At 39.4% G+C, this 13,888-nt stretch overlaps 1 protein-coding gene and 1 non-coding gene across 3 annotated transcripts in view; one reads left to right on the top strand and one right to left on the bottom strand.

Moving 5' to 3' along the window:
* The window catches only part of PRKD1 (protein kinase D1), a 313,593-nt gene that overhangs the window by 207,118 nt on the left and 92,587 nt on the right, over positions 1-13,888 (bottom strand). The window lies entirely within an intron of this gene.
* Positions 11,319-11,422, top strand: LOC115937850 (U6 spliceosomal RNA). Its single transcript, XR_004073071.1, has one exon. It is a non-coding gene; the product is annotated as a U6 spliceosomal RNA (small nuclear RNA).

Here is a 13,888-nt window from a genome sequence, read left to right as displayed (position 1 = left end):
TTAAGCACAGAAATTTGCACATAAGTGCTTCACAAGTAAAGAACGGAAGGATTGGCATCAACCTAAAAGTACATAAACAGTTTGCAAGAATCAAAGTTGTAGACTTGCTAATTTCTTGGCAAATTTCAATATGATAAAAATCATCAAAAGGTGAAAACCTCAATTAAACAAGTAATCGTTTTAACATGGTTAAACACGTGACATGTTAATGAATTGACTTCATAAATCTTGGTGAAAGAAAACAAACTGCTTCTCCACTAATATTTTGGAAAAGATGACAAACTACTTTGCTCGGATTTTGATTTCTTGTTTATTTGTGTTGATTTTATTACACATGCTAGTGGTTCAAAACAAACACCTGAAATTGCTCAGAGTTTCCTAAGGAAAGCCTATTGCCATATTTGGAGATCTGTTTATTTATAGAACTTATTTTCTCTTCCTAAAATACTGCAGTAGCAAAGATTAAAAATGTTTATTAAAGAATCTTGCAAATGAACATAAAATGTTTGGTAGCCCAACACCTTGACAGCACTGCACTCTCTCACAGAGTGGCTTCGCAGGAGGCTGTTTATTCACAGATATATGTATCTTCCAGAAAGATCCAAGCTGTTTAAAGTAGATCCTCATTATTTGCAGATTCTGTATCTGTGAATTCGCCTACCGGCTAATATGTATTTGTAACCCCAAAATCAATATTCATGGTGCTTTCAGGGTCATTCTCAGACATTTCTGGGTCATTCACAGAGTGGCAAAATTTCTGAGTTGCCCAACGTGCACATCCCCAGCTGACACTCTGCATTCTTGTTTCAGCTCTCATACTGTAAACAAGTGTACTTTTCTCAGTCTAGTAAGTGCCACCTTTTATTTTGTGCTTCTCACTGGTGATTTCGTTATTTAAAATGGCCCCCAAGCATAATACTGAAGTGCTGTCTAGTGTTCCGAAAGGAAGAAGGCTGTGATGAGCCTTATGTAGAAAATATGTGGGTTAGATCTGGCATGAGTTATAGTAGTGTTGGCCATGAATATATTAAACAAGGTGTCTTTAAACAGAAACACACATAAGCAGATACATGTGTCGATCAGTAAATAAAAATATAACCAGAGGCTTGCAGGAATCAACACTGTATTTCCCCTAGCAACAATAGATGGTTCAATATTTGCTAATTCAGTGTTTGAAGTGACTTTGTAGAACATTACTACCACTAACTGTGTATTTCCAATCAATTTCACTGTGCTATACCATCCCAAGGGGAGGCGGCAGGGGGAATAAAGCAGAGTATTCACATTAGTTTAAAACTCTGTTCCTAGATTTGGTCCAATTTTTATTTAATTAAAGTCTGTATTTTGGACTTTGGGGTTTATTAGTGTTATCTTTGATTTATAGCAAACAAAGAAACAGAAAACATCTGTGGACTGACCATATGACTTTGAGTCTAACAATGAAATTACTTTTCTACTGCAATCCTAAAATCACTGCTCTTTTTCCTTTTCAATGTTTTATTTGGGAAAACCATGTCTCAAGAGAATACGTGATTTGCTGTACCTTGTAAAACCCAAACGTAAAAGTGTGAACACTATTAACTCTATGTGTAGACAAAGGCCAACTTCAAATAGAAAAGAAAAAAACAGGTTTGTCTTTGCTGTTGTCATTGGTGGATTTTCTTGAAAGAAAGTCTTTGCCAAATGTATAAATCTTTCCCTGCAGATATCACATGAATGAGTATTTTCAGGTTGTTTCAACTCTCTGTTCCAGTCACTTTAGGAAAACGATCCAATCCCTCATTCCTCTCCTTCCTTTTCCACACTTGCTCCCTACCTGATTAAGATCATGTTAACAACTGTACCTATTTTTAAAACATTACTGTATGCCATATAGATTTTAAATTTAAAACATTGTTTTAATTTGGAAATTTAAGATAATGCAATAAACACTTTTTTGTATAATACTTCTGTCAATTTAATTGTCAGAAGCTGTATTAGTTAGCCAATCAATCTCTATCTCCGGAGAAACAAAATCCAATAGTGTGTATATGTGTGTGTACACATATATATATACACATACATATATATGTGTATATATATACAGAATATATAATACAGAATTGACTCACATGAGTGTGGAAGCTGGCAAGTCCAAAATTACAGGGCCAACAGGCAAGCTGGAAACTCAGGTAGGATTTGATGCTGCATTCTTTTTTATTTTTTTAAAAGATTTTATTTTTAAGTAATCTCTATACCCAACATGTGGCTTGAATTCACAACCCCAAGATCAAGAGTCAGATGCTCTACTGACTGAGGCAACCAAGCACGCTAATGCTGTATTCTTGACAACATTTCTTCTCAGTTTTTGTTCTTTAGGCCTTCAACTGATTGGATAAGGCCCACCCACATTATTATTTAAATCAATTGGTTATGGATGTAACTACTACAAAATAAAACTACAAAAAAACCTTCACAACAATACTCAGATTAGTGTTGAACCAACAAATGGACATAACAGCCTAGCCACGTTGGCACATACAACTAATGCACACAGTACCTTAAACCATAAAGGTGCCTCCAATGAACACCAATAAAAAATAGGAAAAAAGAATAAACTGAGGCAACAATCCTGAGCTTAAATCCCAGCTATTTCACAAACTGTGTGGTTTTAAGAAAGTAATTTTTTTTCTCTGAATCTCAGTCCGTTTATTTGCAAAATGGGGAGGCAGTGTATTCATACATACCATTTGGTGGTATTATTTGGATCTGGTGAAGAACTTAGGGCAGTCAACGAGTGGTAGTACTATACTATTAGTGTCTGTGGGTTTTATAACCGATTAGCAGACATTGATATATTCTTGGCAGGTAGTAGGTGTTTTATAAATGTGTGTGGAAGGAACAAAGGAAAGAAGGAGGAGAGGGAGAAAGGGGAGAGAGGAGAGGGAGGGAGGAAGGAATGAAGGAAGGAAGGGGGAAAAATAAATAAGTAAATGAAGGAATGAATGTCAGAGTTCACTTTTGGAAAGAACAAAGTCATCATATTTGAGACTACAGAAAAAACAAATGAAAATTAAAAAAATAGTCCCTGTTCTCAAGCAATTTAGACCTGACATGTAGTAAATAAGGCCAGTATGCAAATAACCATAATACAAACATATTAAGAAAGAGATACAGAAGTGACTGCATCTAATGCATAAAGCAATTTAAGAATTCTGGTGTAAGTTCAAACAAAAGGCACATTCTGAAACCAGGAAGGGTCAAAACCAAACACATGACATATGAGATCTGCCATCCAAAGACACCACTGTAGGTAGATCTAAATGTGGTTGTGTAGACATGGATCACCTTACAAATTAATTGATAAGGACAGAGTGTTGCTAAATTTAAAACAAGGTCACAAAGCAGCATCTTCCGAATGACACTACTGGAATGGAACATGTAAAGGAGAACTGTAATTCAGTCAGTTGGGATGATGGATAAGGGATCAGAACCTGAAGATCCATTATTGCTTATATCAAAGTATCCAAGGAAAAGAACCTTATCAGGTGACCCAATAAGGCAACAAGGTTTTCACACAACCTAGATGGAATATCCTTCAAGACCAACCAGTTCCTCAGGTTTCAACTCTGGGCTGATTCAGCAACTTTCCAGTTACTGATTTGCAGGTGTCTTGCTATGGAGAAGGCAATACCCTCTCCATCATTAAATAAGCACATCATTCACTGTGAATTGGTAAACAGCCATTCTAGATCACAAAATTTATTTGTAAGTTTTACTAGCAGGGTTTGTCTTCTAGGAACTATAGCACCTCTGGCTGGAAGGAAAAAATAAAATTTTTGGAGCTTAAAATTTGAGAACCAAAAACTGCACCTCAATGAATCAGTCATGTGACAGGCCATGCATGACTGCCCTCTCTGTACTCCTCCCCAGTGCTGGTCTTTAAGCCATATCTGTACACTGAAGGCTGAAAAGGATCCAGCAGCTTCAGCAAAAAGAAAGAAGATAGGAAGAATTTTAATGGGCAGAAATTGTGAGTCGGCCATTCCGGATGGAGAGAAAAGCACAGCTAAGGTTCAAAGACGGGGAAACACAATGTACATATTGATTAAAACAGTCCAATTTTGGGGCGCCTGGGTGGCTCAGATGGTTAAGCATCTGCCTTTGGCTCAGGTCATGATCCCAGGGTCCTGGGATCGAGTCCCACATCGGGCTCCCGGCTCAGCGGGGAGCCTGCTTCTCCCTCTGACCCTCTCCCCTCTCATGCTGTTTCTCTCTCACTCGCTCTCTAAAAAATAAAATCTTTAAAAAAAAAAAAAAAACAGTCCAATTTTGATGTCTCCATACATAGGAAGATTGAATAAGAAAACTGTAAAGGTAAACTGGCCATTTGGAGCACTGTAAATGACCAGATTGGAAAACATTTTGTTTTTATTTTACTGGCAATGGGAAGCCACCAAGTCTTGATTTCTTTTTTTGAGCTGGTGAATATCAAAATAGTAACTATATTAGCATAATTAACTTGTTGAGAGCACAGGAGATATCTTTGAGGAAGGAGTGACTGGTCCATGAAGTTTACTGCAAGAATCTACATGGGGGGGTAATAACAACCCAAGCTGGAAAGACAGTTGTTGGAATAAAAACAGAGGATGCAAAGGTGAGACACTCAGGAAAAGACAATTGTTGGAATTCACCGAACATCTGATTGGATGGGAAAGGTGGGGGACCTGGAAAGGTTGATGCATACTCCAAGGTTAGTGATTTGGATTTCAACAAGCACCACTAAGAGAAACACATGTGCCAAGGAACAAAGTGGATATAGAGCAGCAGGAAAGACAAGGAGGCTGAGTTAGACAACTGGAATTTGACCTTAAATAATGAACCCAGGTGCAGGTGTTAAATAGTGATATTAAGAGATTCAAGGGTAAATTGATGTTTGAAAGTTATGTAATGGCGTAACAGTAAGTTTTTTAAAAAGGGCAAATGTGAACACATATACAAATATTAAGAAAAAAGGAACATCAAAATATACTACTTAATCCTGGGAGTTTTGAGAGAAAAGACTTTTGAGCTGTATTTTCAAAAACTTACAAAGATAGGATCAGAATAAGGGAATTGCCTTTTCAGTGGTGACAAAAGATGGAAAAAAAACTGACACTAAACACTTATTAAGCAAGTGTATTATATTTACTAAGTATTATATATACTAAGGATTTTTCTGAGTGAAAATAAAAATAGCATATTTTTACATAAATGATACAGATCTCTTACTTTTAAAACAAGATGAATCACAATTCTTCCACAGATCATTTTCTTTCATTGTTATACCCATATTTTGCAAGTTTAATAATAAGGCATATAATGAATTTCTACCAATATATAATGTATAAATTACTGCTAATAATATACTACTTCCTCTGTTTCCTTTCATTTAAAACTATTAGCAAAGTATCAATGGAGAACTTCATTATAAATCATGGGCAAACTGACTCAAGTTTCTAAGGACTAATCCATCTAAGTGGTAGAAATCCTGGGGTGCCGGAGTGGCTCAACTTGTTAAGTGTCCCACTCTTGATTCCTGCTTGGGTCATGATCTCAGGGCCTTGAGGTGGAGCCCCTTGTCAGGCTCCACACCAGTGGGGAGTCTGCTTGAGATTCTCCCTCTCCCTCTCCCTTTGCTCCTCCCCCCACTTGCGTGTGCTTGCTCACTCTCTCTCTCTCCTTAAAATAAATAAATCTTTAAAATAATAATGAATAAATGGTAGAAATAGTATGTTTATTTCACAACTTAAGCAATCTATAAAATAATGTTTGAGTTACTTAAAGGTAATGTTTGTTTATGACTGAGAGAGCTCACAGTCCTAAGATGGAAATACAGGTACATAAATAATTGCAGTATGCCACATATGATGTATAGTTTTATGTGTCAACCTAGCTAGGCTGCAATACCCAGTTATTTAAATCAAACACTAATGTTACTGTAAAGGTATTTTGTAGATGTGACTAATATCTACAATCAGTTGACTTGAAGTAAAGAGATCACCCTCAATAATCTGGATAGATCTCGTCCAATGAGTTAAAAGACCTTAAGAGCAAAATGAAGGTTTCCCTGAAGAAGATGAGATTCTGCCTCATGACTGCAGTACCATTTCCTGCCTGAGAGTTTCCATCCTGACAGTTTGCCCTTTGGATTCCAGACTTAACAGCCCCTACAATCACATAAGCCACTTCCCTGAAATCAACTTTTTTTCACATGCCCCCACACATCCCCATCCCCACCAATATTCTACTGGTTTTGTTTCTCTGGAAAACCCTGACTAATACAACATGATAAATGTCACGGCAGAAGTAGGAACACACGAGGTAAACAGCCTATGGGGTTAGGGAAGGTTCCACAGAGGTGATATGGTTGGGCTGAGTCTTGAAGCTATGACACCAGGCAGAGAAGGGAGCACGGTGAGGGGCTATAATGTCATGCAGGTTAGAGGAACCAGGATGGTCAGAAATCCATAGGTTTGAGAAATCATAAAGTGTTCTGGAAAATGCCAAGTATTTCTCCAGGTACACATAGGAAATGGTCAGAAGCTGTCTTCATGAGTCATGCTCTGTTCAGGGGGTGATGGGAAGCACCAGGGAATTTTAAGTAACAGAGAGACATGATTTGAATTACATTTTAGTAAGATTTTTTTTTTTTTTTTAAGTAGGCTCCACACCCAGTATGGAGCCCAATGCAGGGCTTGAACTCACAACCCTGAGATCAAGACCTGCTGAGATCAAGAGTCAGACTGCTTAACCAGCTGAGCCACCCAAGCGCTCCAGGGAAGATTACTTTTGTAAGGCAAAGTATGGGAGACAGATAATACCAGTCTTGTATTTCTGCTGTCTCTCTTTATGGAGAGGCAGTTAATGTTATGGAAACTCAAGTAAATTCTATTTTAAATTAATATTTATCGTTGCAATTATAAAGAACACATGGTAGCTGAAGGAGCTGAATGAGTTAATACACTCCATTTAGTGGTTCGTAAATCAAAATTCCATCTAGCAAGCTGAATCTTCACTCTCCACAACCACAGCAATCTGTAGATTTCCCAAATGTTCCACCCACCCATAAAGACAGAGGTATGCAAAAGGCAAGGTAACACTCTAACAACACATGGTTTATAAAACTAAACTGTTCAAAAAGCAAAGTTGTCCAGCTAATAATCTAGCACTTTAGGTCCTTTCTTGGTACCTGGTAGAGATACCAAGACTCGTTATACCAGCTTGACCCTTCTGTATGTTGTCCACCCTTTAAACATATTCAATGCCTCCCCTTACCAGAACCTTGTTTCAACAAAGCAATATTCAGAACACATCAAGAACACTAGACTGTCAGCAAGTATCTGACCAGTAGTAGAAGCCCAAATGTGCTTCTTTGTGCTACCCTCCCCACACTCAATCCCAGCTAAGAAAATGCATCCTAATTTTTAAAACAGAGTTACCACAGCAACAAAGTGAACAGTTAAAAAGCAATGAACTTAATCAATGCAAGTCATTGTTGGAAAGATTATCCCTTGAGACAAATCTCACTGCTAAGATTATTGCTATTTATCTGAAGTGTTTTCTGAAAAGGTAAGAATGACTGACTGAAGGCTTCAAATCAATGAGGTAGGGTTTTTTTTTTTCTTTCAATGAGCTAAAGCTCCCAGTAGACCTAAGCTACACTTTTAATAATGACATTAATCGATAACAATTACACCCAAGAGAATGCCAATATAGGTTTTCCAGGAAATCACATAGGGTTTAAAGTGCTATACTTGTAGAAGTAATCAATACTATGTATTGTAAAACAGAATTTAGGTTGATGTCTTCCTATTTCCCTAGAGCAGAATTTTGGTGCTCCAGACCCAGAAACATTAGCCTAATGTTTCTCAAACATTAATGTACTTATGAATCACCTGGGGATCTTGCTAAAATGCAGATTCTGATTCAGCTGGTCTAGGGTAGGGCCTGAGATCTACATTTTTACAAGCGCCCAGGTGATGTCCATGCTGCTGGTCAGCAGACCGCACCTGAGGTAGCAAGATGTCAGCGCATGTTACTGTCCCATGGAGAGAAAGGGCACACAAAAGCCATGCGTACTAGTGGAGAGATGCTTTACAAAAGAAGGATTTGACCATAAGAGAGATTCTACTTCTAGAATCTCCACCTCAAACTGCCCTCCTTGGAAAATGACTTGAGAAAAATGGCAACACTAAACATATCCTGAGTAGCATTTTCCAAACATATTCCAAGGAACCCGTTATCTAGGATATTAATAGGTGATGCCAGAAAAATAAGACTCTAATAGGTGACTCAAGAGTCACATAACTCCGTTAACCAAACACTAAGTACTAATAATGGCTAACATTTGTTAAGCACCTACTACGTGCCAGGCGTTGTTCTAAATATATGATATGGAATAACTCATTTAATCTTCACGGCAACTTTACGAGGGATAAACTATATAATCATCCCCATTTCACGGATGTGGAGAAGGAAGAAAGGAAGTTAAGTAAGCCAAGAGTCACAAGGCTGGTGAGTGGTGGAGCCAGGGTGCAAACCCCTCCAGGATGCCTCCACTCTCTGGAACATGAGCACATTTCAGTGTTGATGGGAAGTGCGAATCACCACAAGGTGATACAAGGACTTGTAAGTGACCAATGAAGGGGGATATGCAACGGAGAGGAGAGAGGAAAATCTACAAGTTAGGGCAAGATAGGAAAGGAGAACAAGCTGGAGAAAGGAAAAATTAGAAAATGAAAGTAATGTTTGGAGAAAAAACAGATTTATAAGAGTGTACAGTGAAAACAGAGGCATCACCCACTCAGACTCAGATGCCTGAATGAAGACAGAGAGATCTGCTTGGCAAATAAATGCCCAAGAGAGGAAAGCAGGTCAAGTGGTGGATCTCATGGACCACAGGAGGACTTGAACAGTTTACTTGCACCAAATACATGAAAAAGCACTCAAGGACGACAGAGTCATGATTATTCTTATACTAATTACCTAATTTACAGATTATCTATGTCCCCTGCTGGGTCTCTTTCTTCTTCCTACAAGATTGTTTGGATATTTTGCTTCTAATTAGCAACTCTGTAAGACTGAGTAGGGAGAAGAGAAGACTATTAAATCGGGGAGGGGCAGGGGGGTGATTTTTGTTTGCTTGTTGAGTTTGTTGCTCTTATTTTGGGCTCTAGAAATAGGGTTGGGAGAGGGCATAGGATACGAAACTAATATTGAAAGTGCATTCTTTTTAATCCTAGTTCAAGGAACCCTCTATGCCTGGACTTCATGTTGCTAGAGCCAGTCTGAATTATGTAGTCTGAGCTAGCAAACAGCCGGCGCATTATGCAGAGTATACCTCAGGTCAGGCAGAACTATAAACAAAGTGGCTGTTTGGTTAGATGAGCACTGGGACACTGTTCAGATTGTACAGACAAGCATTAAAACAAAAACTGACCTCGGAAACTTCTGACGTTCACTGATCCCTAATACAATATATATATACAGAGATGCTCATGGAAAATTCTAACACTAGCTTTAAGGAAAAGAAAAACCTCAATTGGAGACAAGGACCTGCCTTTCGGCATCCAGAAATGATCTGATGTGTCAGTATATTTACAAGTACAGAAATGAAGCTAATTCTTTCAAATGAAACAAGAGGGGTCCCCCTTGGCCTCCAAGACTGCAATGTGTCCCAAAAACTGTACTTACTCGTCACCATGCCCTCGCCCTCGCTAGCACTGCAGCCTGATAGGTACTAGGCACGTCCGTGCGTAGGGTTCTAAGGTGAAGCAATCGAATTTTGTTATGCCTGTACTTCAACCTACATTTACAAACTTTTCAAATATTTTAATTTTATCTAAATGTTTTCCATCAGCATGTTCCTTTTTACAAGAATCCTTTATTGTTCCAAGACACAAATCATATCCCTTTGAATTCCAGATGAAAACATTTCAGGCCTATTTATGATTGTATTTCAATAGGCATGTATACACATGTAAAGCAGCTCCAGTGTTATTTAAAAATACACTTCAATAGGTCTCATTGTGTTGATATTAGCAAGGCACTTAAGAAAATGCTTCCAGGTGGCAGGCACCTGCTCTGGCTTTGAAACCCCAACCTCAAAACCTATAGTCAAGCTCCAAAATGGGGAAGAGCAACAAACTATAGATTTCAGCACCTAGCAGTTTTGGCAGCTCCTTTAGAACTGGTTATTGCCAGCTGGGCATTTTGCCATTTCCTTGAGGCAAAATTAAAGTGGAAGATGCAAGAGTTTTATTGTAATTTTCCACCACATATTTATATCATTATGGGTTTTGTGCTGCTCTAGTCCCCACACAGTCTCACTGAATATCTTCTTATTATGTCCCTGAAATGTGAAGCAAATATAGCATGATGCAGTGAAAACAAGTGGGCACTGTGTATAGTAAATGACTGCTGAAGATAACACTATGCCTATCAGAACGGGCCACATAACTTGCAGGCCCTGTGCAAGATGAAAATGCGGGGCCCTATGTTCAAAAGGCAGAAGAAACGTTCCACTAAAGGTACTATAAAATACCAAGATTTTCCCTTTCCTCTGCAGTTTCTCTCTCAACCTGCCATGGTATTGTTTATTTGCGAGTCTGCGTTGTGATCCCTCAGCACAGGGTTACCTGCAGAGTGAGTGCACACCTGGGGTACCAGTCTGCATTTGCCCTCAGGTGCACACAAACTGCCCCCGCCATTGGGTACTGAGTCTCCTCTCCATCCAGCTGCAGACCAAAGCTCTGTGCACCTACTGGGGGAGGGGAAGTCAAGTCAGGGGTCTCCCTTCCCCAAGGCACACCACCCCAAGCCATCCCCAGGAGCGCTGAAAATCTCTACACAAGGATACCTCAGGCACCCAAATTGGGATAAGTGAGAAGTTTACCCCACTGAGGCATCGTTGTGACACTCCGGGATGGGGACAACTGCATCAGTGTCCAGTCCTGAAATGTCCTGGGCTCTTGCTCTAGAGCCCACCCCATCCCTGCCAGGTACTGAAGGCAGCAGCCGTTGTGGGACAGAGTGTGAAGGAAGAGGCCAGGTCCTTGGGGTCCTAGGGGGTGGGGGAGCAAGCTGTGGAAGGCAGGGGCGGGCTCCATTATCCCAGCAGACTTCACTTATGAAACACAAATTCACACATAAAACTAAGGATTTCAAGACAGCAAAGCCAGAGCATTAAATCTTAACTGAACACTCTGGTCACAGGCCCGTGAAGCCAGCCCTGATTCATTAAAAACAGAACAAAACAAAAAAACAAAACAAAACAAAACAAAAAGGCCTGTGGGCCTGTGCTTACTTCTGCAGCATATATACTAAAATTGGACAAGAGACATTATTAGCGTGACCCCCGCACAAGGATGACACACAAATTCATTATGTGTTTCTGTATTTTTATTTTATAGAACTAAAGACAAATACACAAAGGAGTACACACAAAACTGGGAATATCTGAGTAAAACGGGGAAAGGCGGATTACGTCAATATGAGTACCCTAGTCGTGATATTATACCACAGTTTTGCAAAATGTTACCATTGGGAGAAACCATATAAACTATATAGGAATGTCTCTGTATTATTTCTTATAACCGTATATTATAATTATCTCAATTTTAAAAACATCCAAGGCTTATTAAATGGACAAAAAACAGCATACAGGCCATCATTACCGAAACTACCTATACCTGGATATGTTCAGAACATTAAACTGAATATAATTTGACTTTGATAGGATATAAAAGAACAATTCTTTAAATAACTAGGTCAAATACAAAATCTGTAATCAGCATGTTAACCATACTGTACATTACCAAGAGGAATGTGCTCAGCTCTATTTCTTGTTAAAACTTCTCTTACCTACTTAAGATAAAATGAAAACACACAATCTAGAAACTATAAAAATACTCTAGAAACCAAAGTGGTCTTTGCAAAAGCATGCCTTTACTCACAAAAGGGGAATAAGTGTGTATTAAATAGGGCAAAATCAACTTTAAAATGTTGAATTACTGCACCCAGAAAGTTGGCTTGGGTACCATTTACAACTGAAAGTACATATTTGATGCTGGTACAGTTACTTAATTTTTATATACATAAGACAAAACATCTTGCCTGTCAAATGCTAAAAAAAAAACACAAAAGTATAATAGGGAAAATCTGAATTCTCCAGACTGAGTTCCCAAGGACCTGAGCCAAGTGAGAATTCTTTGTTGCTTTTTAAGACTGTGTATGTGAGCAAATGCCCAAAGGGGATCAATCTTGTCACAGTCCTGGGGGAAAGGGTGTGGGGGTGTCTGTAGGGCCTCAGAGATCAAGACTGCTCAAAGGGCACCTAATTCTACTCAAACTGCATTAAGTAAAACAATCGAAGAGACACCCTCAACACCAGAGTCGAACACATTGAAAATACTTTACAGACATTAGCAGTTTATATCAACTATGGCAGCCGGTTCCCATTCTGACCTCTCAAGTGCTTAGCACCAACTCAATATAAATTATGCATCCCATTACTATTTCTTGCTCAGTCAGACGCATTCATAGCCAAGATAAACCCACCTTTGGTTCAAGCCAGGACTTCACAGGGACCTGGAGAACTGATTACACAAAGCAAGAGGTCTGGGATCCAAATTAACGTTGCCGCTGCTAACTCTGTACCTCTGGGTAAAACACTGAGCTGTTCATTAGTAAAACAGAATTTGAATTTCAAAGATAAATGAATATTCATTCACTTTGGGGAATTACATACTAAGGCATTCAAAAAAAAATTTGTTGAATGAAAGACTGAATTAATGAATGGATTATGTACAGACTTTCCTCCAACCTGGCTTCTTTTTTTTTTCCTCTTCACTAGCTAGTGAAATTCCCTTTCAGCTTTATTTCAGAGTTAAAATATTGAAGGAGAAGGGAAGGAACCACAAATAAGACAGCACTTTGCTCATGACCTCGCTTGACTGTATTGTGCGGCACAGCGACAGAATTCCTCACTGTCAGCACCAGTCAGATCTGGATATGCAGGCGGCTCCAAGTCAGCGTTTGCCAGGTGTGGCAAATTACCCAGTCTTCATCGAGCCAAGCTTGGAGCCCGGCAGCCTAACAAAAAGCACTTAAGAAACCTCCCGAGGCAGGAGAGCAGCGCTAGCTGCCTATCAATGTGTCCTTGCTCGTGGTGCCCTAGTTTTGTCCTGGCTGGCTCAGGTTCCTAGGGATTCCTAGGCTCCTGACTGGGCCAGTGTACTGAGGAACTGGGCTTCTCCCTGTCCCATCCTGGGCCTTCGAGTCCCAACCAGCTTACCCCTGATATGTCTGCATGCACCCTAAGCGCAGTCTGCACACCCGGACTTCGATACTCTTTCTCAAAGGGATATTCAAAACCCTCTCCGCTGGGTGTAGGCTTGGGTCCCATTGCTGGAGGGGCGCCCTCCCAGCGATTCCCTGCCACCTCCATCGCTGGCACCAACATAAATACCGCTTTGTATCTGCTCGCCACAAAAACCTTGACTCTGTTCTATTCCATCGTTGATTCCTTAGCACTCGAAACTAAGCCAATTATATTTCATGAAGCTGAATGAACTACCATGCAAAAATATTAATGACTAAGCAAAATATAGGTCAAGAGCCAACCTGAATTGTGTGACTATATAGAAGTAGAAAGGATGGCTTAATATTTAAATAAACACCAATCTAAAAGAAGGTGACAAAACGTGTGGTTGAACGTAGATGAACAATGCCAAGTGTTCTGTGTTGTTTCTTAAAAACTAGTTTTCTAAAATGTGTCGTTCAAATCAATGGCCCCTCTAACTCCCCTGCTCTTCTTCCAAGCTCTATTTCAGAGGTTTCTTACCACCTTTAAAGCTAAAAAGCTACT

This window comes from Leptonychotes weddellii, chromosome 9, assembly GCF_054177405.1.
Source record: "Leptonychotes weddellii isolate Sample4059 chromosome 9, ASM5417740v2, whole genome shotgun sequence".
In the NCBI taxonomy this organism is placed as follows: Eukaryota; Metazoa; Chordata; class Mammalia; order Carnivora; family Phocidae; genus Leptonychotes; species Leptonychotes weddellii.
Note: the sequence above shows the minus strand (reverse complement) of the source record. Positions and strands in the feature narration are given on the sequence as shown.